The following is a 24777-nucleotide window of genomic DNA, read 5'->3' on the forward strand; positions in this document are numbered from 1 at the left end:
GCAATACTGGCGCTCACCAGCAATCTTGTAAATGTCCTCATATTTGATCCAAACTTGATGATACATTGATCTCAAATATATGTTTGAAAACACTATGGCTCCTCTTATCTAATCAATTTAATCATTAATCCTAGGAAATGAATACGTTTTTTCAATGGTTGATTTGTTTATCTATCTATAATTGATACACATCCTAAGGATACCATCCTTTGTTTTCCAAGCAACATCGGATCTCCCTAGGGTAACAAATTATGTCTAATATATCCTTTATCCAACATCTATTTCAATTGTATCATTAGTTCCACTTCTTCATGCATACACATCTTGTATAGTACTGTAACAACCCTGGTGAAAATTCCATGTAATACAAGTTAGAAACAATAACCACAGTTGATGGGACACTTATTCCAAGCTGAATGTTGGGAAATACATCCTAGGGTTGTTCATTTGGTTGTTTATGGCTAAGGAAAATGGCAAAAGGAAATGATTAAGGCTTTGGAAATGCAAAATGGCATTTTTGGCACAATTATTTATGAAAGTAATGGAAATTAGGAGAAAAATGAGGTGAAAGGTCATAGGTTGCATGTGAGGAGGAAAATGAAGGAAAATAATGGAAAATGAAGAAAATAGAGGCTTCATTCATAAAAAGGCTTCTAACGATCAGTTGGTAAACTTTTGTCAGTTTAGCTTTGGAGCTCTCTCATTATTATCTCTCTCTCTCTCTTGAACACTTAGAGTTTCTTGGAGAACTTTAGCATTCGAGCAAGAAAGGAAAAGAAGGCAAGATGAAGTGAAGATAAAGCAAGGAAATGCAGGATCAATAAGCTACAATAGGCTTCATTGAAGGTATAGAATTTCATGTGTATTTTCCTTGCTATATTTGGCATGCATGGTATTGCATGTGGTTATTTTCTATCATGGCATGGGTTTTCCGAAGTGTGACAATGTTCCTCAACCTAGCCTTTCCATTTCCTGATACCTTTGGTGAGATGGGTTTCTCATATTTGGTTAATGTGTGATGGTTAGATGGATTCAAAGCTTAGTGGGCTAGATCTCCGAACTGAAAAAACACATGGCCTAGTGGTCCTTGAACCAGACTGTGGATCATGGTAAATCCACTAGCCTAGTAACCCCTAAACTAGATTGTGGGTTGCTGCAAAGACAAATTGTATGCCTTGGTGGGCCTAGGAATCCTTGCCGATGAATGACGGGATATACGGTAAAGCTAAGAGGTGGATTTCTCTCTGTTGGGACTAGCAGTCCCGAGATGGGATGTATGGTAAAGCCTACAGACTGTGTCTCGGTGTAGGGCGTAGTGATCCCTAGATCAGACTGTGGATTACGATAAAGCTTGAGAGACTAGGAGGCACTCAAATTTCTTATGGTGTAGGAGGAGAACTCTGGTGGAAACCATGCTTGTTGGTGTTTTTTGGTGTGTTCTATTAGTCCCACATTCATGCTTGAAATATGGCACAGGGGTGATTGGCTAAAGAGAGACTTGGCTTAGCCAATCTATGGTCGGGTGGAACATGGTAGTCCCATCTTTGATTTGTTTTGTTGCATTCACTAATGAGAAATTCATTCCCTTGATTTTCATGTGTAAATGTACTAATGTATATATGGATTTTACGGTCAATATGTTTATGATATTTTTGTCCCTATTATGTTGGTTATATGTATGTTTTATGATAATAGCTATGTATGGCTCTCAACATGTTTTTACTTGTAAATGAATGGATAATGTATCTATGGCCTAATAGATGATAATGCAACAAATGACATGAGGGAAAAATGGTTCATAGATATTTTCAGGTAAGTATGAGATCCCTACACTTAATTTTGTTGTTTACACCTCTAGGCTACATGTTGATGATATGTTTGACAAAATGTCTGTCATGGCTAGTAGGGGTCTAGTTAAGGTCTTTTTCAACTTATTTCTTTGGCATTATTATTTTCCTATTCTTTTATGGATCTTAAGCTATCACTCCATTCTGGGCAGTGACTTGGGCTCTGGGCCTAAAAAGGTGGCTTAAATCCTGGGGTCACCAGCACGGAACTACAAATTGGGTCCTTGGACACTAGCACATAAGCCTGTGAGAGTGACTTTGTGTTTCTAGATGCTGTCATGCCTATAGCATGAGAGCAACTGAGGCCTAAGATGGTCAAAACTTCAGTAGGACCCAAGGGAAAGGTGTCTGAAGTGTTGGATTGGTTTTTGTGGGTCATGAACCTGATGTTGGATGATTTTGTGTGATGTTTTCGTTGATTCCACTTCCTTAAGGTCACATGGGAGGTTGAATCCAATCATAGTAGCCTCTCGTCGCATGTTTACCCCGGTTGGCTAGTTACTTGGGTAGATGTGGGAGGAGGGTGTTATAGAGTGGTATTAGAACATGGTTCACCCCTCAGACTAGATGAGCAATGTGTGTTGGCCATGCATGCATGTTATTTTCATGTGTGGCTTTTACACTTACATTCCATGTTCTTGTTTCATTTGCTAGATGGTCGATTATGGTAATAGTAAGGTTCCCATGTTGAATTTGAAGTTGATTTTGTGGAATGCATTTATCATGAGTATATGACTAGTTATATATTGCTATATGTCGCTTGCATGTTGATTTTATGTCACCTACTTACATCTTTGTATGTTAGGATACATTCTTGTAGGTTTGATTACATGTATTAGTCTTGTAAGTTGATTACAATAATTGATCGCTTATGCTCAACAACATGTGTCTATGCATATGTGTAGTTGATTTGGCATTACTTATGCATGTTGATGGTTTCATGTGGCAATGTGTACATGGAGTAATGGTTTTTTTCAGGCATGAGGTGATAACAAGCATTGTTGATATGGCCTTGCATTGATGACTGGACCCTAACTAGAATGATGTTTATGTGTTGATACATTTATTTGTGTATGTCTATGTGTTGTCATGTTTACGTTATACATGTATCACGCTGGTTTTTTGATTTAGAAGATGACATATCCTTCCAAAATTATGCTAAGGTACACTGATTTATTGTTATTTGGTTTATCTGACATATTATGCATTACAGGAAAAAGATCAAATGGCTAGCAAGGTGGTAGACAACATAGAATCTCCCTATGTATCATATGAGTATCCTAGTGTGGGGCACACTTCTAATTTGGTAGATACATTGAGAAGTTTGAAGGAAGAGATAAGGAGTTGTAAGGAAGATAATGACCAGATCATACAGGCACAAGAGAAACAAGAAGAGGTTGATGCAATACTTCTTCAGAGTTTGTTAGACTTATAGCAACAAGGGTCGCTTCGGATCAGACAAGGACATGAGGATAGAACTAATGGGGCATATGGCATTAGGTCTCTTGGTAGACACAGGTCGAAGAGATTTGATACGGTGAGAGATGGCAGGTTGTTGGACACTCTAGATAGGATGGGCAATGGGTACAGGTACTATTCTAGTTCTAGTTCTGATAGACATCATGATTGTCATCGTTATCATACTTACAGGAGGAATGATAGAGGATACTTACTAGATGAGTTTAAGAAAGCGAGGCCACCTACTTTTGATAGAGATGTGAAGAAGCTAGAAGATGTAGAGGCTTGGATACTTGGGATGAACAAATTTGAGTTTCATGAGTACACAGATAACATGAAGGCCAAAATAGTTATCCTTTCCTTGAAAGATAAAGAAAACATCTGTTGGGAAGATGTTAAATGGGTCAGAGACATTAGGATAGATGACTTGAGTTGGCGGGAGTTCAAGAGGATTTTTAGGAAGAAGTACTTGTTAAAGAGATACTATCACAGTAAGGCCAAATATTTCTATGAGCTAAAGATGGGATCAATGACATATGAAGAGCACAGAACCAAGTTTTTGGAGCTACTGAGGTATGTACCGTATCTTACTATTGAGAAGGGTACAACTCATATATTTTTCAGTGGTTTTCCATTATCATTTAGAGACCAGATTAAGTATGATGAGCCTCGGTCACTTGAGGAATTCATTGGGAAATTGAAGCATTTCTATGAACAATCAAAGCGTAAGAATGAATCTCAGCAAAGTTGGAAGGGAAAAGACAAAGGTAGAGGTAAATGGTAGCCTAAGAGAACAAGGCCTCATAATGCATATGGGAAAGAAAATATGGCACCACAAAAGAAGTTCAATGTAGCTAGATAGGGACATGGGTCATAGCAACAACATAAAGGTGAGGGCACTGGTCGGTTAGAGTGTTGGACATGTGGAGAGGAGCACATTAGGAGAGATTGTCTACAAAATCAAGGTGGTAGGCCTAAGATATATGGTGCACAGGAGGCACAAATTGTTGGGGATGTTGTCCAAAGTATTCATGTATTTATGAAGCAGTGGACAATAGACAGGAAGAACACCAGGCCTCTATCATTGAGATGGATGGTAAGCTTTGTGATCAAGTTATTTCTATTTTGATTGACCCTAGATGTAATTATAGCTATGTTAGTCCTGACTTGGTGGATAAGTGTGGTTTGAGTAAGTAATTTCATGCAGAGTCTTGGTTAGTGGAGTTGGCTACAGGTACATAGAAGTGAGTTCATCATTGGGTAAGAGCTTAAGCATTTGACTTGAATGGTATGTCTACGACGACACATATAAATATATTACCATTGGGATCATACAATATGTTGTCGGGCATGGATTGGTTGTATCTTCATAGAGCCAAGGTAGACTGCTATGATAAATCTACTGAGTGTGTTGATGAAAATGGGGAACAAAGAGTCTTGCAAGGTAAGAAGAATACTGCATCAGTTAGGATGGTGATAGCTATGCAAGCAAAGCATAGCCATAGGAAATGGTGTATGTTATTTGTAGTACACATTTCTAGTGATAAGGGTAAGGAGGTTGAGGATGCATATGTGTTGAGAAGGTACCCAGTTTTGCAGCAGTTTTAAGATGTATTTCCTGAGGAAATTACAGAGTTTCCACCTCACTAGGAGGTAGACTCTTCTGTTGAGTTAGTGCCAAGGACAACTCCAAAACCAAAAGCACCTTATAGGATGAGCACACCTAAGTTGGTTGACTTTTAATTTTCATTTGAAGGAAATATTGGACAAGGGATACATTAATCCAAGGGTATCACCTTAGGGCGCACTAATATTGTTTGTGAAGAAGAGAGATGGTACTCTTAGACTTATGCATCGATTACAGGTAGTTGAACAAAGTGACCATCAAGAATAGGTACCCTTTTCCAAGGATTGATGACTTGTTCAATCAGATGAGGGGAGAAACAATGTTCTTGAAGATTGATTTGAGATCTGGATACCATCAGGTATGCATCAAAGAGAAGGACATTTACAAGATTGTGTTACAGATCAGGTATGGGCATTATGAGGTTTTTGTTATTCCATTTGGCTTGACTAATGCTCCAGCTACATTTATTTGTTTGATGAATAGTTGCATCCATATTTGGATAAGTTTTTTATTGTGTTCATTGATGATATACTGGTATATTCTAAAAATGAGGAAGAGCATGACGAACATTTAACAGCGGTGTTGAGGTTGTTGAGAGAGCATCAGTTATATGCTAAGCTCAGCAATTGTATTTTCTTTCAAAGTGAGGTACACTACTTGGGACATGTTGTCTCCAACGATGGAATTGTAGTAGATCCAGAGAAGATAAGGGCCATCATAGAGAGGGTAGCTCCTAAGAGTGTGGATGAGGTGATATCTTTCATGGGTTTGGCAGGCTATTATAGGAGGTTCATCAGGAACTTCTCGTAGATTGTTTATCCTATTACATCATTGTAAAGAAAACGTAAGAAGTTCAAATGGACAGAGGAGTGCCAGGCTAGCTTTGAGTAGCTTAAGAATTTTTTGACACAATTGCAGATCTAGACAAAGAGTTTGTGGTATGCACAGATGCTTGCAAAAGAGGGCTTGGTGGAGTCCTTATGCAGGATGGATAGGTGGTATTCTATGTGTCCCAGAAACTCAATGAGCATGAGAAAAACTACTCAACACATGATCTTGAGTTAATAACGATCATACATGCATTGAATATGTGGAGGCACTATCTTCGTAGCAGGACGTTTGTACTTATGAGTGATCACATTGGGTTGAGGTATTTGTTTGACCAGATGAATCTGAATGCCACGTAGGCTAGATGGTTGGCCACGATCAACGAGTTTGATTTCGAGATCAGGTACATCAAAAGTAAAGAGAACAGGGTGGAAAATGCTCTCAGTAGATAGGTATAGGTAAATCACTTGGGAGCTATGAGATCCTATGGGACAGATCTACAAGATAGGATCTTACAGGCAGGTCAATAAGATGTCAGGTATATGGATATTGTGCACAAGTTACAGTAAGGTGCAGGTACATGTACAGGTATCGGTGGAAGTACAGGTACAAACACATGTACATGTATAGATACAAGTATAGGTGCAGGTGCAGAGGGTATGGATTATTGTATTACAACAGATGGATTGGTTAGGTTCTGAGATAGGATATATGTACTAGATAACAATGAGCTCAAGAAGGTGATATTGAGGGAGTTTCATGCAAAACCATATTGGAGTCACCCAGGTTATGAGAAGATGCTAACAATTGTGAAGATATTTTACTATTGGCTGAATTTGAAGGGGGGTGTAGTAGAGTTTGTGGCGAGGCGTTTCGACTGCCAGTGAGTGAAAGCAAAGTGTAAACACCCAAGTGGACTACTACAAATGATTGTGATTCTAGAATGGAAATGGGAGGTTATTTCCATGGATTTCATCATAGGGTTGCTGAAGATAGTGATAAAACATGATTCCATCATGGTTATCATGGATAGGTTGACAAAATTTTTACATTTCATTCCAGTGAAGTATACATTCTCAGCTAGCGATGTAGCACAAGTATTCATTAGAGATGCGGTCAGGTTGCATGGTGTTCCAAAGAATATTGTGTCAGACAGGGATGCGAAGTTTACTTCCAAGTTCTAGAAGGAGTTATTTGCAGGTTTGGGCACAAAGTTGGCCTTAAGTACATCTTATCATCCACAAACAGATGGGCAGACAAAGAGGGTCAATAGAATATTGGAGGACATGTTGAGGATGTATGTGATGCATTAGCAGTACAAGTGGGAATAATATCTTCCTTTGGTAGAGTTCGTATACAACAATGATTATCAGGAGTCATTGAGGATGAGTCCTTTTGAGGCATTGTATGGGTGGAATTATAACACTCCTATCAGTTGGAGTGATCTGGTTAGTAGGGTATTGATTGGACTAGATATGTTGGCAGACATGGAACAAGAAATGTAGGTGATCAAGAAGAAGCTAAAGGAAGCACATGATAGGAATAATAGTTATACATATATGAACAGGTTGTTCAAGGAGTTCTAGGTTGATGAACATGTGTACTTTCACATGAAATCGAAGAAGAGCTCCTTATGGATTGGATCTTGTGCCAAGCTGGCACCACGGTTTTGTGGACCCTTCAGTGTCATTGAAAGGATTGGACCAGTAGCCTATCAACTTGCATTGCCTCCAAAAGTGAAATTCCATAATGTTTTCCATGTATCTTTGATTAAGAAGTATGTTAAGGATGTTGATCATGTGATTGAATGGTCTTTATTACAAGTGGAACTAGATTGAAAATTCCAGCCGGAGCCTCAGTGCATATTGCAGAAAAAGGTGTTCATGCTTTGGAACCAAGAAATCGAGAAAGTTAAAGCGCAATGGAAGCACTTTGGACCCGATGAAGCTACATGCTAGATGGCAGATTAGATGTGGGGTATGTATACTTCCTTGTTTGTTAGTTCAGGAAAATCAGCTTTGATATGGTGTTTTGGTATATGCTTTGATATGGTGTTTTGGTATATGCTTTGATATGGTGTTTTGGTATATTATTTGATATGGTTTTTTGGTATATGCTTTGATATGGTGTTTTGGTATATGTTTTGATATGATTTTTTGGTATATATTTTGGTGATATTTCTATATGTACATATGTATATGGATGTAAATACCACCATGAGCTAGTTATAAAACTCCACTAAGCGGTATGGGTGTCATGTCATTATGATTATGTTGTCATCTTACTATGCTACCATGTTGTTATGTTATCATGAAGTTATGATGTCATGTGGGTTGGCACTCTACAGGATGATCATTGTAAATACCATAATGAGCTATGTTATAAATCTCTAGTATGCAATATGTTGTCATGATGTTTTGCCTTTGAGTAGGTCCTTCATTCTAAATACCACATTGAGCTATGTTATAAAGCTCCATGAGAAGTATGTCTTCTTTTAGTGGGTTGTTGAGATATATGTGTAATTGAACACCAAGGATGGTGTCCCCCAAGGGGGAGGGTTCTGTAACATCCCTGGTGAAAATTCCATGTAATAAAAGTTAAAAACAATAACCATGGTTGATGGGACACGTATTCCAAGCTGAATGTTGGGAAAGGCATCATACGAGGTGTTCATTTGGTTGTTTATGGCTAAGGAAAATGGAAAAGGCAATGGCTAAGGATTTGGAAAGGCAAAACAGATTTTTTGGCATAATCATTTATGAAAATAATGGAAATTAGGAGAGAAAGGAGGTGAAAGGTCATAGGGTTCATGTTAGGAGGAAAATGAAGGAAAATAATGGAAAATGAATAAAATAGAGGCATCATTCATAAAAATGATTGCGAGGATTAGTTGGTAACCTTTTGTTAGTTTAGATTTCAAGCTCTCTCATTATTCTCTCCCTCTTTCACTCACTCCTGGACACTTAGATTTTCTTGGAGCACTTTGGCATTGGAGCAAAAAGGTAACGAAGGAAATGTAGATTGTAACCTCGTATAGAAATTACCTGCATACGAATTCTAAAACACAGAAATTAAACAATGCGAGAGCATAACACATAAAACACATATACACAGAGATTTCCCCTGGATCCAGAAACCGAGACTACCAGCTTGATTTTTCATTATATTCCTTTCAATGTTATAATAAATATTTATACATGTTGAAGCATCTAATACCATGGACCAAAAACCATCATGTACAAAACCATGGACCAAAAACCATCGCTTCCAAAACCATGGACCGAAAACCATAGGTAGGTCTGCCCAACCTGATATAGGGTCCAAAAAAAAATTTCCCAGGGTGCTGCCTGCCCCCCCTCTAACCCCCGCGTTCACTACATCGGCTAGTTGTGGAAAGAATATAACACAACCCAACATTCTCCCACTTGTTTTTTTCTTTCCACAGGGGGGCATAGGAGAGCTTGGTCATTTATCCAACTCTGAAATGCCCATTGTTTCTCTACACCAAGAGATCTTCTCAAAGCTCACAACTTTTGTCAACACGTCTGCAATATTCTTCAAAGTGTCCACCTTTACCAGCAACACCTTTTTGTCTTCTATCATATCCCTCACAAAGTGATACTGAACATCAATGTGCTTTGTCTTTGAATGATAAGCAGGGTTCTTTGCCGAGAAAATTGCACTTTGGCTATCATAGTCTATCCTTATACTTCCCTGTACTAATCCCATACTAGAAAGCAATCTCTACAACCAAACTACTTCCTTGCTTGCATGAGTGGCTGCCATGTATTCTGCCTCTGTAGTTGATAGTGCAACTACAAATTGTTTCTTACTCATCCAACTGACTGCACCTCCAAATAGGTTAAACACATACCCACTTGTAGATCTTCTCTGATCCAGATCTCTAGCCCAGTCTCCATCAACAAAGCCATGGATATCCAAAACTCTGTCCAATCCTGGTCTTCCTTGATAGCACAACCTATAATCACTAGTGCCATGCAAATACCTAAAAACCCGCTTCACTACTATCCAATGCTCCTTTCCTAGTTTTGACATAAACCTGTTCAATACTCCCACTGCATGTGCAATGTTTGGTCTAGTACAGACCATCGCATACATCAGGCTACCGACTGCACTTGCATATGGAACACGAGACATATCCTCTTCCTTTTCTTGTGTCTTAGGACATTGTTCAATAGATAACTTTACACCTACAGGAATAGGAACCTTCACTGGTTTACTATCCTTCATATTAAACCTCTGCAATATTATCTCGACATAATTCCTTTAGTTTAACCAGAGCTTCCTCTTTTCCTGATATCTTTTAATTTCCATGCCTAAAATATAGTTTGCAGCACAAAGATCTTTCATGTCGAATTTGGAGGACAATTGGGTCTTCAAATCCAAGATAATTTTTTTGTCATTTCCAACCAGCAACATATCATCCACATACAAGACCAGATAAATAACATGGTCACCAATTAATTTAAAAAACACACAATGATCTGCTTTGCTTCTGGTGAAGCCAAGTCCCTGTATAAATGTATCAAATTTCTGTTACCACATCCTTGGTGGCTGTTTTAACCCATACAGAGACTTCTTTAACTTGCATACCAATTCTTTATTACCCTTCACCCCAAAGCCTTCAGGTTGCTTCATGTAGACCTCCTCTTCCAGATCCCCATGAAGATATGCTTTCTTCACATCCATCTATTCTACCTCAAAATGAAAAGCAGCAGCAACAGATAAAAGTAATCTAATAGAAGCTACCTTGGAAACAGGAGAGAAAATATCACCAAAATCAATTCCCGACACCTGGGAATAACCTTTTGCTACCAACCGAGCTTTGTATTTCTCCACCTTTCCTTGTGCATTTGTCTTCTTCTTGAACACCCATTAGCTTCCAATGGGTTTCCTTCCAGCTGACAAATGCACTAGATCCCAAGCCTCATTTTTGTGCAAAGATGCCATTTCATCAACTGTGGCCTCTTTCCATAGTTTTCCATCCTCTAAATCTACTGCTTCCTTCATAGTTCTAGGATCATCATCAGTCATAGATAAAGAAAAATTTGAACAGAAAGTAGATGGATTATACCTTTCTGGCTGCCTTCTTTCTCTAGCTGATCTTCTTACACCCGGATTTTGTGGCTCTTCATCTTTTGATTCCTCCTCTACTGTAGAGTCCGATTCTTCCTCCTTTAGCTCAAATTCTATATTCTCAAGTTCCTTTGGTTGGACTTTATGTTTAATAACATATTTCACCTCTCTGAACACTACATCTTGGTTGTACACAACCTTCCTTGTTAATGGGTTCCAAAGCTTATAACCCTTTAAACCATCCTTATACCCAATAAAGATGCACTTTTCAGATTTACTATCCAACTTGGTTCGTTTCTCCTTTGGAACATGTACATATGCATCACATCCAAATACCAGTCCATACCAGTCCATACCTCTTGTGTAGTCTTATCCTCCAACACTAATGAAGGTGATCTATTGACCAGGTAACATGCTATCTCCACAACCTCTGCCTAGAATTCCTATCCTAACTGGGCACCATTGAGCATGCTTCTTGCCCTTTCCATCAACGTCTTGTTTATTCTTTCTACAACTCCATTTTTTTTAGGTGTATATGGAGTAGTCTTCTGCCATGTTATACCACACTTCTTACAGAATTCTTCAAATTATTTACTGCAAAACTCTCCACTGTTATCTGCCCTCAGCACCTTTATCCTCTTCTCTGTCTGGTTTTCCACCAGAGCCTTAAATTCTTTAAAACTGTCAAAGACTTTAGATTTCTTCTTAAGGAAATATATCCATGTATTCCTTGAGAAGTCATCTATAAATGATACATAGTACGCAGACTTACCCAATGATGGAACCTTCACAGGTCCAAACACATCACTATGCACAAGCTCTAAAATTTGTTTCGCCCTCTTACCAGCTGAGGGGAAACTCACCCAATTATGCCTCCCATATACACAATTTTTATAGAAATCAAAATCCAGAGAGCTATTATTCATACCTTCTACCATATCTTTACCATGAAGTATTCCAAGGCCCTTCTCTCCAATATGTCTAAGCCTTTGATGCCACAGCATGGTCTTCTCTCCAGAGACCACTAGATTTTCTACTCCACTTTCAGGAACCATAGAACTGTTGCACCCATCAACAATAGTGCTACCTTGCAGCTTGTATAGAGTTCTAGTCCGAACTCCCCACGTCAATACTAGTACTCCCCAAACCATCTTGCAGGTATCCTTCTTGAACACTGTTTTTACACCCGCATCATCCATCTTGCTTACAAAAATCAGATTTCTAGCCAATGCAGGAATATGTAGAACACCCAGAAGTGTTCTAACCCTTCCACCTTGCAACTTCAACTTTACTTTCCGCGACCAAAGATTCTAGCCTTCCTATCATCCTCTAAGAAGACATCACCACCATCGTATTTCTCATACTCGCAGAACCACTCTCTATGGGGAGTGAAGTGAAAGGATGCACCTGAGTCAATCAACCATGCCTCATGATCTACATGTGTACTTAAAGAAGCCAAGTACACATCCCCACCTTCATCTGAGGTAGTTTTTGCCTCTGTAGAAGGAGCATCATTAGATCCCTTTCCTTTATCAGGAGCTTTAGATTTACAGTCCCTTTTGTAGTGCCCTTCCTTTCCGCATTTCTAGTACACCACCTTTATAGGTTTTTCTATAGATTTAGATTTCCCTCTAGATTTAGATCTCCCACTCGATGACTTATTTTTGTTTCTGTTCTGGGTCCATCCTCGTACAGACAAGGCATCACCATTCTGGCTCTCCATATTTTTCTGTCTCATCTCCTCCATCAGCAAGGATAAGACTATTTCATCAAACTGCAAGGCAGTTGCATTGCTACCTATTACAATAACCAGACTATCCCATGAATCTGGTAGAGAACACAAAAAACTAATGCACTTATCTTCCTCTAAAATTTTGATATCAACAGATGATAACTGACTTACCACAATATTAAATGCATTCAAATGCTTTGTCACTGAGTCTCCATCTTTCATCCTCAGGTTATATAGCTTTTTCCGTAGGAACAGTTTATTCACTAGAGACTTAGATTGGTGTAATGTCCCTAACTTGTCCCACAAAGCCTTAGCCGTAGCTTCCCCTGATACATTCAGCAATACTGAATTTGAGACACACATTCGTATTGTCCTCTTTCCCTTCCAATCTAACTTCTTCCATTCTTCATCAGACGCTCTCTTTGGTTTAGTACCCAGATCTACCATGATCCACTGATCTTTATCCACCAACATGTCCTCCATCTTGAGTTTCCATAACTAAAAACTCTAACCATTAAATTTCTCGATCTCTATCTTTCCACTGCTTGCCATCTTCTTTCACCACTAGAATCGATCTCACAGATCTCCCATTGAACAGGGTCTACCATAGGCTCGAGCGAAACCTCTCAGCAACAAAGGCATCCCCTTGAAGCCAAAATAGCTCTAATACCAAATGTAGGTTGTAACCCCGTACAGAAATTACCTGCATACGAATTCTAAAACATAGAAAATAAACAATGGGAGAGCATAACACATAAAACACATATACATAGAGATTTTCCCCTGGATCCCAAAACCGAGAGTACCAACTTGATTTTTCATTATATTCCTTTCAATGTTACAATACATATTTATACATGCCAAAGGATCTAATACCATGGACCGAAAACCATCGTGTCCAAAACCATGGATCGAAAACCATCGCATCAAAAGCCATGGACCGAAAAACCATAGGTAGGTCTGCCCAACCTAATATAGGGTCCAAAAAAAAATTTCCCAGGGCACTGCCCTGGACCCCGTAGAGGGGGGCTACCCGCCCCCCTAAAACCCGCCAGACAGGGGGCTCCGCCCCCCTCTAACCCCTCGGTTCACTAAGTGGGCTAGTAATGGAAAGAATATAACAAAACCCAACAGGAAAGAGGAAGCAAAGATCAGGCAGGGAAAGGCAGGATCAAGAAGCTACAACAAGATTCATTGCAAGTATCGACTTGCATGTGTATTTTCCTTGCTAGATTTGGCATGCATTGTATTGCATGTGGTTCTTTTCTATCATGGCATGGATTTTTCCAGGTGTGACAGTGTCCTCAGCTTAGCCTTTCCATTTCTTGATAGCGTTGATGAGATGGGTTTCTCATATTCCATTAATGTGGGATGGTTGGATGGATTCGAAGCTAAGTGCGGTGGATCTCTAAACTGACAAACACATGGCCTAGTGGTCCTTGAACCGGAATATGGATCATGGTAAAGCCACTGGCCTAGTAACCCTTGAAGTAGACTGTGGGTTGCGATAAATCTAGATTGTGTGCCTTGGTGAGCCTAGGAATCCTTGCTCGTGAATGACGGGATATACAAGAAAACCAAGAGGTGGATTTCTCTTTCTTGGGCCTAGTAGTCCTGAGATGGGATGTATAGTAAATCCTAGAGAGTGTGTCTCGTTGTAGCGCCTACTGATCCCTGGATCAGACTTTGGATTACAGTAAGGCCTAAGAAACTAGGAGGCACTCAAATTCCTCACGGTGTAGGCAAATAACTATGATGGAATCCATGCTCATTGATTTTTTTGGTGTGTTCTATGAGTCCCACATTCTTGCTTGGAATATGCCACGAGGGTGATAGGCTGAAGAGGTATTTGGCTCAGCTAATCTATGGTCAGGTGGAATGTGGTAGTCCCATATTCAGTTGCTTTATTACATTCATTAAAGAGAAATTCATCTACTCGATTTTAATGTGTAAATATACTGATGTATATGTGGATTCTATGACTGATGTGTTTATGATATTTTTTTCCCTATTACGCTGGTTATATGTATGTTTTATGAAAACAACTATGTATGAATCTCATCATGTTTTTACTTGTAAATGAATGGATAATGTATCTATGGCCTAATAGATGATAATGCAACAAATGACGTGAGGGAACAATGGTTCATAGTGATTCTTAGATATGTATGATATCCCTACACTTAATTATGTTGTTTACACCTATAGGTTATATGTTGATGATATGTTTGACGAAATGCCTGTCATGTCTAGAAGGGGTCCGGTTAAGGTCTTGTTCAACTTATTGCTTTGGCATCATTGTTTTCCTGTTCTTTCACTGATCTTAAGCTATCACTCCATTCTAGGTAGTGACCTAGGCTCTGGGCTTGAAAAAGTGGCTTAAATCCCAGGGTCGCTGAGTCGGAACTGTCAAATTGGGTCCCTGGATACTAGAACATAAGCCTATGAGAGCAACTTTGGGTTTTTGGATGATGTCATGCCTATAGCATGAGAGTGACTAAGCCCTAAGATGGTCAAAAATTCAGTAGGACCCAAGGGCAAGCTATCAGAAGTGTTGGATTGGTTTCTGTGGGTCTTGAAGTTGATGTTGGATGATTGTGTGTAATGCTTTTGTCGATTCCACTTCCTTAAGGTCACATACAAGGTTGAATCCAATCACAGTAGCCTCTCATCACATGTTTACCCTGGTTGGCTAGTTACTTGGGTAGATGTGGGAGGAGGGTGTTACAAGTACTCTAGATATGGTCACAATTCTTGAAGTGAGCTCTATGGAGAAAGAAATGTCCCTTTTGGATCACAATCCTAATATCTCTTCAAGAAATAAATCATTGTATTCATGTATTATGGTTTGATATTCAACTTTCAGCTTACTATCCCTAGCTGAACTTGCCATGTGTATGTCATATAATGGACATTATTTCATGTAATATTTCTCCAATTGCAAAGCTAAAAATTGTATGATGGACATAGTATTTCTCACTCCTTGGAGTAGCCTTTGTTATCTTTCACCATATTTTCATTCCAACATTTTATTAAAGTAGTCCAATTTAGCCCCATGTGCTACCAACCAATCTATGCCAATCAACATGTCATATGACCCCAAAGGAAATAAATTTAAATATGCTTGTGTAGGTAGACCACTCATCTCTAATTGGCATGATTTAATAGCATCAATTACATTTCTTTTAGCTCCAATGGATAATTGAACTAGCCACAACTTTGCATGTTGTTTTCTCTGTAAAATACAAGCTTCAACAACCCGTGTGCTAATATAATTAAGATCATAACCACAATCAATTAGAATTGAAATATGTTGGTTGAAAAGTATAAATTCCATTTCCACCACTGAGGCCTGGTGGTCCACTTGCCTATTTTCCATTGCTGCATAAATATGGGATATACTCTTGGCCATGTCATTGATGGTGGTGGTCTCTTAGATGTTATACACCCTTATGTTGTCTTGTTATCTATGTGTTATCACCAAAAAATTGATCATCTAGCCTAATTTACTAGATGGATCGAAGTACACCATGTAAGGCCAATTTTACCATATTAAAATTCCTTTCACTGTGAGAAATTATTTAATAAACCACATTTGTTAGGTAATTTATAATTAAACCCATGAAGAATAATTAAATAAATCACTATTTATTTAATTTTCTTCTAGGAATAATTAATTAAACCATTGGTTAATTAATATTCCTTGTCATATTTGACCTAGTTATGAAAAATAAACAAATACATTATTAATTATCTTATTTTTCTCTAGGAATATTTAATTAATCACTAATTAATTATTTTTCCTTGTCAATTTTGACTAAATCCCTCGGGAATTAAATAAATCATTATTTTTTACTATTCCTTAACCATATTTTTTGCGATGATATATAAACTATTTATTTATTTATTATTTCTAAATAAAAGTTTTAATACTTTTTCCCTCCTAACCCAATATAATAAAATATTCCAAGTGGTTATTTCTAGAATGGGCTTAATAATATTTTATTATTCCTCAGTATTCAAGGATAACTCAATATTTTGTTATAAATAGAAGGGTTTTCCATTCATTATTCACTTTTGATTATTTTCATTACTGCACTCACTGTTGTAACTCTGATTATTATCATTGTCGCACACCATTTTTCTTTCCATTTGAGTTCCCAAACATTTTATTTCTTTGGTTTACACATTATAGAAGAGAGAGACTATCAAAAAGATGAAGACGTTTGAGGATAGCCAAGAACCCATCCCATAGAGGGGGATTGGTAACATTTATTTATTACCTTCACAGGTGTTATTTAATAAAATCTATTCTTTGTATATTTGGTTTCCATTGGATTATTGGAGTTACCCACATTTATTACTATTTCATTTTGTTGTTTAACTATGATTGTGGCATAGATAAGGACTTTGGCAGGTTTTGTTTGTATCATTTGCTGCAGATCTACAATGTTTAGCACCCATTTATATTGTTGAGATTGTTTGTCATCCACAGTCTTCAGTGTTTTCCTTCTGTACACCTTTGGGAAGAAAACAATATAACAAAATTGGTGATTTCCTTGAGGTGCTTCGCGAATACGAGAACACTCGTAGTGGATCACCTACACCTCTACCCGTGGATTCTGGTACCACTAGTACACCATAACATGGGGACTCTGGTCCTGTTGAGGGCCCTAAAATTGGGTCAACAACAAGGGGGATACCCACCCGGTCGGGAACTTGGTTGGCGGCTCCGTGCCCGTTTGGTGTAGCGGGTCCGACTGGGGATAACGGGACTAGCTTCCCGATCTAAGGGGTGTGTGTGTGTAGGATATGATAATGGAAAATCTGGGATTATTACTAAACTAATTTAATTCTAAACTCTAAACTGATTTTATACTACTTTAATCTAACGAAAAACAACACATCTAATCTATGCTAACCCGGGATAGAACTTTTTCCATTATGCGATCTAGAAATATTTCACAGAATAACTGGTAATGAAGATTATTCAGCTATTATGAGAATGTGAATCAATTAAGATGAACCATCCTGCATAAAAAGTTAAGCAAAACGGTTGTGAACAGCATATCGCATAATCAGTTATTCATGTATTAAGCACCAATCAATGACTCCACCGTACAAAAGTGCCAAATGGTAGTCCACTCATTAATACATTAACATATAAACAACATCAGCTGTATATTACTCTAAGAATGCAAGCAGAAATTCGTCAAGAGATAAAAGTACCATTTATGACTGATTTTAAACTTACAGACCTTAAGCAATAACGATCTATTTCTACTTGCTTATAATGCCTACTAAGAGTACAGAAGTGCAACATCAGTAGCAGGTATTAAAATGCAAAGATAAATAAATCTTGATCCGTCCATTCATCAAAAACCCCCTCCGAGGGTGCAAAAGTGCATGTTCTGAGGACAAGTTTTTTGACAGATTTCCGAACCCTTCTCCAATGCAATGAGAAGGGTTAAATACTACTAACCGACTAATTTTAATTACACAAATTTAGGGAACGACTTCAAATGACCGCCCTTTTACTAAAACAAATTTATTTCTAAAAACTGAATCTAATTTCTAACCATTTCTGTATCTGCTCCTTAGTGTTGTAAGCGATGCGCTGTTCGCCGTGAAAGAGTCGGCTGCTTGTCCTTTCTTTTTGTTCGAGCTTGAAAATTAGAAATAACAAGAGCTGGCACTTCTTTCTGACAAACTAGAAGATATTTTTGAAAGTGTTCTTCTGGAGGAGTGTCTTCACGGCATGTATACTCAGCACAACTCAGATTCCTTTCAAATTGATTGTGTTGTTGCTATTTCGGTTTCCGGCCATGCGAATGACTCAATGAGCTGGGGATTTTGTTGCCTGAATGATTTTCTCAATTGAAACTTGTTTCCATTCTTTGTTCCAGGCTTTTCTGAGACGTCTTTCCCCTTAAGCGTTTTTCTTTTTGCTTTACCTAATTTGGGCTTCAGGATCTTTCATAAACGCTTTGCTTTTGTACGCCTTTGACTCTGAGTCCTGGATAGTCTATTTCCATCAGCATTTGTTGAGTGATACTCTGGAATCCGTGGCCCTGCTGTATGCGGTATCCATCTGCAAAGTCATCTCCTCTCTGTTCTTCTAGCTCTGGCGCTTTTCCTTAGATGTTTCCTGCATATAGATTTATATTAGTTGCTGCCTTATAGTTCATGTAAATGAAAAGAGACATGAAGAAAAGATTGACGTGAAAGCATTAAGTTCTAATGAATGTGTAATCATGTCACCCATTATGACTTGACTCTTCGAAAAACACAACATAATTATCTCTGGATACACAGGCATACAATCATTAATTTCCCGTAAGGTGCGCGCCTAATTTTGGGCTCACAGATCATGCCGAGGAATGCCTGCGATGAATGGTTTCTGCGATTTGCATCGCGGCATCAAAGATCGCGATGTAAATAAGTGGCATCGCAGTGATTGATAGTCTTATTCGTCGCAAACCCTAGATCGCAGGTCGCAGCTTTGCATGGTCGCAGATCGCATATCGCAAGATCGCAAGGTTTCCGCTTTGTCACTCTGTGCTGCTTATGCGACATTGCGACGTGTGTCGTCACATATCAGTCGTCGGCGTCTTTAGATTTTTCCTTCTTAAGCGCTTTTAATGCACGCGATGTGATGGGTTCTCGCGTCGCTCCTTTTCAATGTATTTATGCGCTTTCGGAAAGCGCTTCTTTTTTCCTTTGCGACGCGATACAACTCTTAGGGAGTTAACACAAAATATTTTTTCAAACAAAAATATTTTTTGGATTTTTGGTTAAGGGTCCCCCTTTACTTGATGTTATTGCTAATATCAAACAAAGAGGGGGGTTGTTGGTGACCACAATAGGTCCCACCATCGTTATTCCTCCCCCAAATGTCGAGATGACTAACTCCATGGGCCATATCCTTTATCTGTCGTCATCCTTTTGTTCCTCGTAGAAAAATCTTTCTGAGGTTTCTGTGCATGTTTCTATCAAACCTATTTTGACAAAATCCCAGTTCTCAACATTCGTAGATTCTCCATCTACTAGACTTTCATCTACCATTCCAGATGATGCGTATGTGAACCTTATTTCTCAGGCTGATGCACCAGGTACAACTGTCGTGTCATGTAGTCATTCTTCCTCCCATCCTCCCATCTTCCATTCTGACAGGGACATCATGAAAACCATGTATACCCCTGATTACCCTTTCACTTAGGCAAGGGGGCATATCTTTTGGAGGATTTTGAAGGCCATCTCCTTCCTAATTCTCCCAATGTACTCTACCTCAAGAAATTTCACTCATAGCATATCCCTATGATTTGCATGTCTTTATTTCTGTCATGAAGTTAGGTAGGTTGCATCATCTCATCTGTTTTCTTTTTCACATTTCAGATGGATCCATCACCCACACCATATATTGGTCATGCCGATAGTGTGAGTCACTTCTCCAGGAATCTAGCCTCGACAACCTGGGTCATTTTTACCCCCTTGCACACGTTAATCCTTAATGACGTGTGCATTGGATCTGCCACCAATAATCAGGTTGAATATGATGCAATGATAGGTTTGTTAGTCGATTCCCTCGCTCATCGAATCCTTCATATTCATGTTCGATAATATTCCTTGCTACTTGTCATGCAATTGAATGGTGTGTATCATGTGCATAACCAAGTACTATTTAGAAAATACCTACGAGTTAAGTTGTTGGTACGTGAATTTGAAACCATCACTTTCAGTCATGTTCCTAGAGCTCAAAATAACTATGTAGGTACCATTGCAAATAACATTCTAGATTGTAACATGTATACCACAGAAGACAACAATAAACACAACCCATGGTGAACCATCATCATCATATAAAAATGCATAACCATATTATGTATCACATAAAACATATAAGTGTTTGGAGCCCATAGCTCTAAATACATTAGACATGCCCATAGAATGTTCCAAAAATCAAAACCAAAGGGATCCACATGTCCCCATATCTAGTCATTGTCTGGTGGATCTCGCGCCAAAGGCTCTGCTCCACCTGCACGTAGATCATGTATTACCTGACCAGCGACTACCATGCATCGTATGATCCCTTTCCACTCTGAGGGAAGGCCGATACACTCATCTATATATCGATCGTCTAACTCATGCCATCCATGCTTAGAAACTCTGGTCAAAAGTACATCACACCTACGGTGTAGATCAGTGAGTAGTGCACTATCCCCTGGACCCTGATGTGACATCAATGTTCTTTGATCTGCAACCCTTGGCATTGCAGTTCGTCCTGCATATCCTGTCGTTTTTACCAGTGCTATGTATGCATACCACATATTTTACACTAAGTACCATATACATGTGATAAAAATATGAAATCCACCATAAAAATATCAACTTAACACTTACCGTCTGGTCCCCATGCTCGCCCAGGTGGAAGTGGTAAGTCAAGATCACCCTAATAGTTCATCCCTCTAAAAGGATAATAGTCAACGTAGAGGGTCATTTGATCCTAATGTGCAAAAAAATTGAGTTGGAACACCCGTCTGACTCCCCCTCCTCTCCTCTCCACAGTAGCTGCCCCGAGCGGCTCATCCTGGGCTCCTGTGGGCCCCCATCTCAGATTTGCACATGAGGGTGGATGATGGGTATATTCTCAAAGAAGAATGCACACAACACTATACCAAAAGCATAGTCATGGTTCACCTGCCTCTTGCATAGAGTTAACTGTCATTTCACCGATGACAGCATCATTGGGCCCACCCATAGTAGGTCCCTACTAAAAAACCCGTGATGTGGTGGAATGCTTGGCTGCCCAAGACCCATATCACTGCTGCGGAAACAACCCGTGTTTTTATCCTCTTTAGATCACTAATCGGGATGGTCGTTCCCTTCACACTCACATCCCATGGACAATGGAACTCCACAAACTCTGTAATCTTCCTCCCACTAGGCAACACCGGATGTATATCCCCCACCACCCCTAAGGGAGGGAGTCCAGTTAAGAAATAAATATCTTTTAATGTGAGCTCAATCTTGTGCCCCTACACTACAAAGACCTCCTAGTCTGGATCCCAATAACTCACAATCCTCAATAGAAAGGGCTCAACTTCCCTCATCAATGGGTTCTCTACCAGCTTGAGAACCTCGTAGAAAGCTAACACCCCTCGAACCCCCTAATCCATCTAAATCTCAGATTGAAGGGTATCCAAGTCTCACTCATGCCAGTTAATTCTAAACTCTACCATACCTCCAAAACACCACATGTCTTGTTAGTTTAGAGAAGAAAACACTGGCCTACACTGATCAATCTATAGCCCCCACCAGACCAGCAAATCACCCCTCTTTTCAGCCCCAAATCACAATTTTCTGCCCAGAAAGTGCAAGCTCATAGGTTTCCACTTGTTTCCTGTGAGCCAGATTGCATTTCTTGGCCCAAAAAGTGTGATGTTTTAATGAAGAGGAGCAAGGATCTCCTAGGGAGTTGTAGGGTGCCAAAAATCAGGGAATAAACCACTAAAATTGAAGAGATGAGTAAGGCCACCAACTTGAAAGTTACAGATCCTGATTCCAATGGTTGGTTTTTCTGCTATGATCTCCACAAGATTTAGGGCCTCTTCCTCCTCTCCAAATTCACCACAGCTCACATAGAAAATGAATTCAAATTGGAGGGAAAACATCCTTTCATAGAAAAACCCACATTTTTCTATCGCCCATTGCAACCAAACCGTAGCTCAGTTTGACGTACCATCAGTACCACTGGAAAGCTCTCATCGAGTATTATAATGGGTCTTTCTCAGTTTTTTATGATTTGACACTTCACCTAGAATCCATGTTTCTAAGAAGGGTCACTTCGTCGCCTCTAAAAATCAAATTTCTTCATATGCAATGTTTGTACTTTGGGGACCACCTTCCATTGGCACTTTTCATCTCATGTATCGATTTTTGTCATGAGTAACCATCATTTACTAATGCTTTGATTGCCTCCATCGGGCCTATTCTATTTGGCAACATCATCGAGTCACCCTTATTTAGAGCATCTACTATGAGTCACCTTTGCATCCATGGAGTCTGTTTCACGTCCCATTATAGCATGTCTCAATATTCCATCCATATTTTCATATCGTTCATCCTGTGCTACCCATTTTGGCCTCCAGACATACTGTCCCCCATCCCCTCTGCAGTCGAATCAGTCATTGCGAGTTCAACCAAGCACTGTATGCTTTGACAAGGGAATTCATCTGCTTGTCCATAAGTCCCATTTTGTCCATTGTCCCTGGTGTCAGTCCATCAGTCACATTATTATTTTCTCTCGTGCCTTAGTTGAGGATCCTCATTACCTCACCTATTGTGGGCCCTATTTTGTCGACATCAGCTCATTTATTCCATAAGAACAACCTAGAGGGCAGTGTATCTTGGTTCCAGCTTCCATTCCTATTCGGTACCTTGGATCGAGTAGAGGGACTCATTATTGCCCTTTGACTTGGTTGTTTCATGCTCCTGCTTCATACACTTGATGATCCAGTGATGCAACAAATTGTACCAGCGATTTCCATGTGTGTGAGATGTTTCGGACCTCATGAGGGGGTAGCCCTTTAGGTAGCCCCCCACATGCCCAGATGCCTTCATATTATGCTACAACCTCAGATGTAGTTCCACAGATTTGATGGTTTCCATTCTTACCAATCGTAGTGTTCATAGCATGCACGTCTCCTTCAGATGATCCATTCAGTTTTCCAAAACCCTTCTCTGATCAACATGGATTTTTATGTTGTTCTACCCTCCCTCCCACCCATTTTTTGAGGGAAGGGACATTATATCTCATGTACTCAGATATTATTGTATTCAATCCCGACTCATATTTTTTCAGGTGAATTATATATATGGGACACATTGTATTATTATCTAGCTCAGTTATACCAGCGTGCCATGTACCATTCAGCATGTACTTCATTGCCTAGTTTTATGTTTCTGGGTGCATCATTATTTTTGTACTAATTTATCTCAGTAGGTATAGGTATCCCTCCCCTGCCTCACTGATATCTGGTACCACAACATAAAAGGATGCTTGCATTAGTCTCTCCCCCTTTGTCCCTATCCTCTTTTACTTCAGCACTATTGGTCTCTCTCTCTCTCTCTCTCTCTCTCTCTCTCTCTCTCTATGACTCCACTTTGTTGTCTAGTGATTGTGTCTTTACAACGTACTTTGGTTATACGTTTTTCTCCTAACACTCATATGTTGGGGAGAAATCTGTTATCACCAAAAAATTGATCATCTAACCTAATTTACTAGATGATCGAAGTACACCATGTAAGGCCAATTTTACCATAGTAAAATTGCTTTCATTGTAAGAAATTACTTAATAAATCACATTTGTTAGGTAATTTCTAATTAAACCCATGAAGAATAATTAAATAAATCATTATTTATTTAATTTTCTTCTAGGAATAATTAATTAAACCATTGATTAATTAATATTCCTTGTCATATTTGACCCAATTATGAAAAATAAACAAATAAATTATTAATTATCTTATTTTTCTCTAGGAATAATTAATTAATCATTAATTAATTATTATTCCTTGTCAAGTTTGACTAAATCCCTTAGAAATAATTAAATAAATCATTATTTGTTTATTATTCCTTAACCATATTTTTTGAGATGATAAATAAATCATTTATTTATTTATTATTTCTAAATAAAAGATTAAATACTTTTTCCCTCCTAACCAAATATAATAAAATATTCCAAGTGGTTATTTCTAGAATGAGGTTAATAATATTTTATTATTGCTCATTATTCAAGGATAACTCAATATTTTGTTATAAATAGAAGGGTTTTCCATTTATTATTCACTTTTGATCATTTTCATTGTTGCACTCACTACTGTAACTATGATTATTATCACTATCACACACCATTTTTCTTTCCATTTGAGTTCCCATTGAGCTCAAACATTTTATTTGTTGGGTACACATTATAGAAGAGAGAGAATCTATCAAAATGATAAAGACGTTTGAGGATAGCCAAGAACCCATCCCATAGAGGGGGACTGGTAACATTTATTTGTTCCCTTCACAAGTGTTATTTAATAAAATATATTCTTTGTACATCTGGTTTCCATTGGATTATTGGAGTTATCCTCATTTATTATTGTTTCATTTTGATGTTTAACTATGATTGTGGCATAGATCA

This window comes from Pinus tabuliformis, chromosome 2_1 (genome assembly GCF_031772625.1).
Source record: "Pinus tabuliformis cultivar Carrire ecotype Pingquan chromosome 2_1, CPIR1, whole genome shotgun sequence".
Taxonomy (NCBI): domain Eukaryota; kingdom Viridiplantae; phylum Streptophyta; class Pinopsida; order Pinales; family Pinaceae; genus Pinus; species Pinus tabuliformis.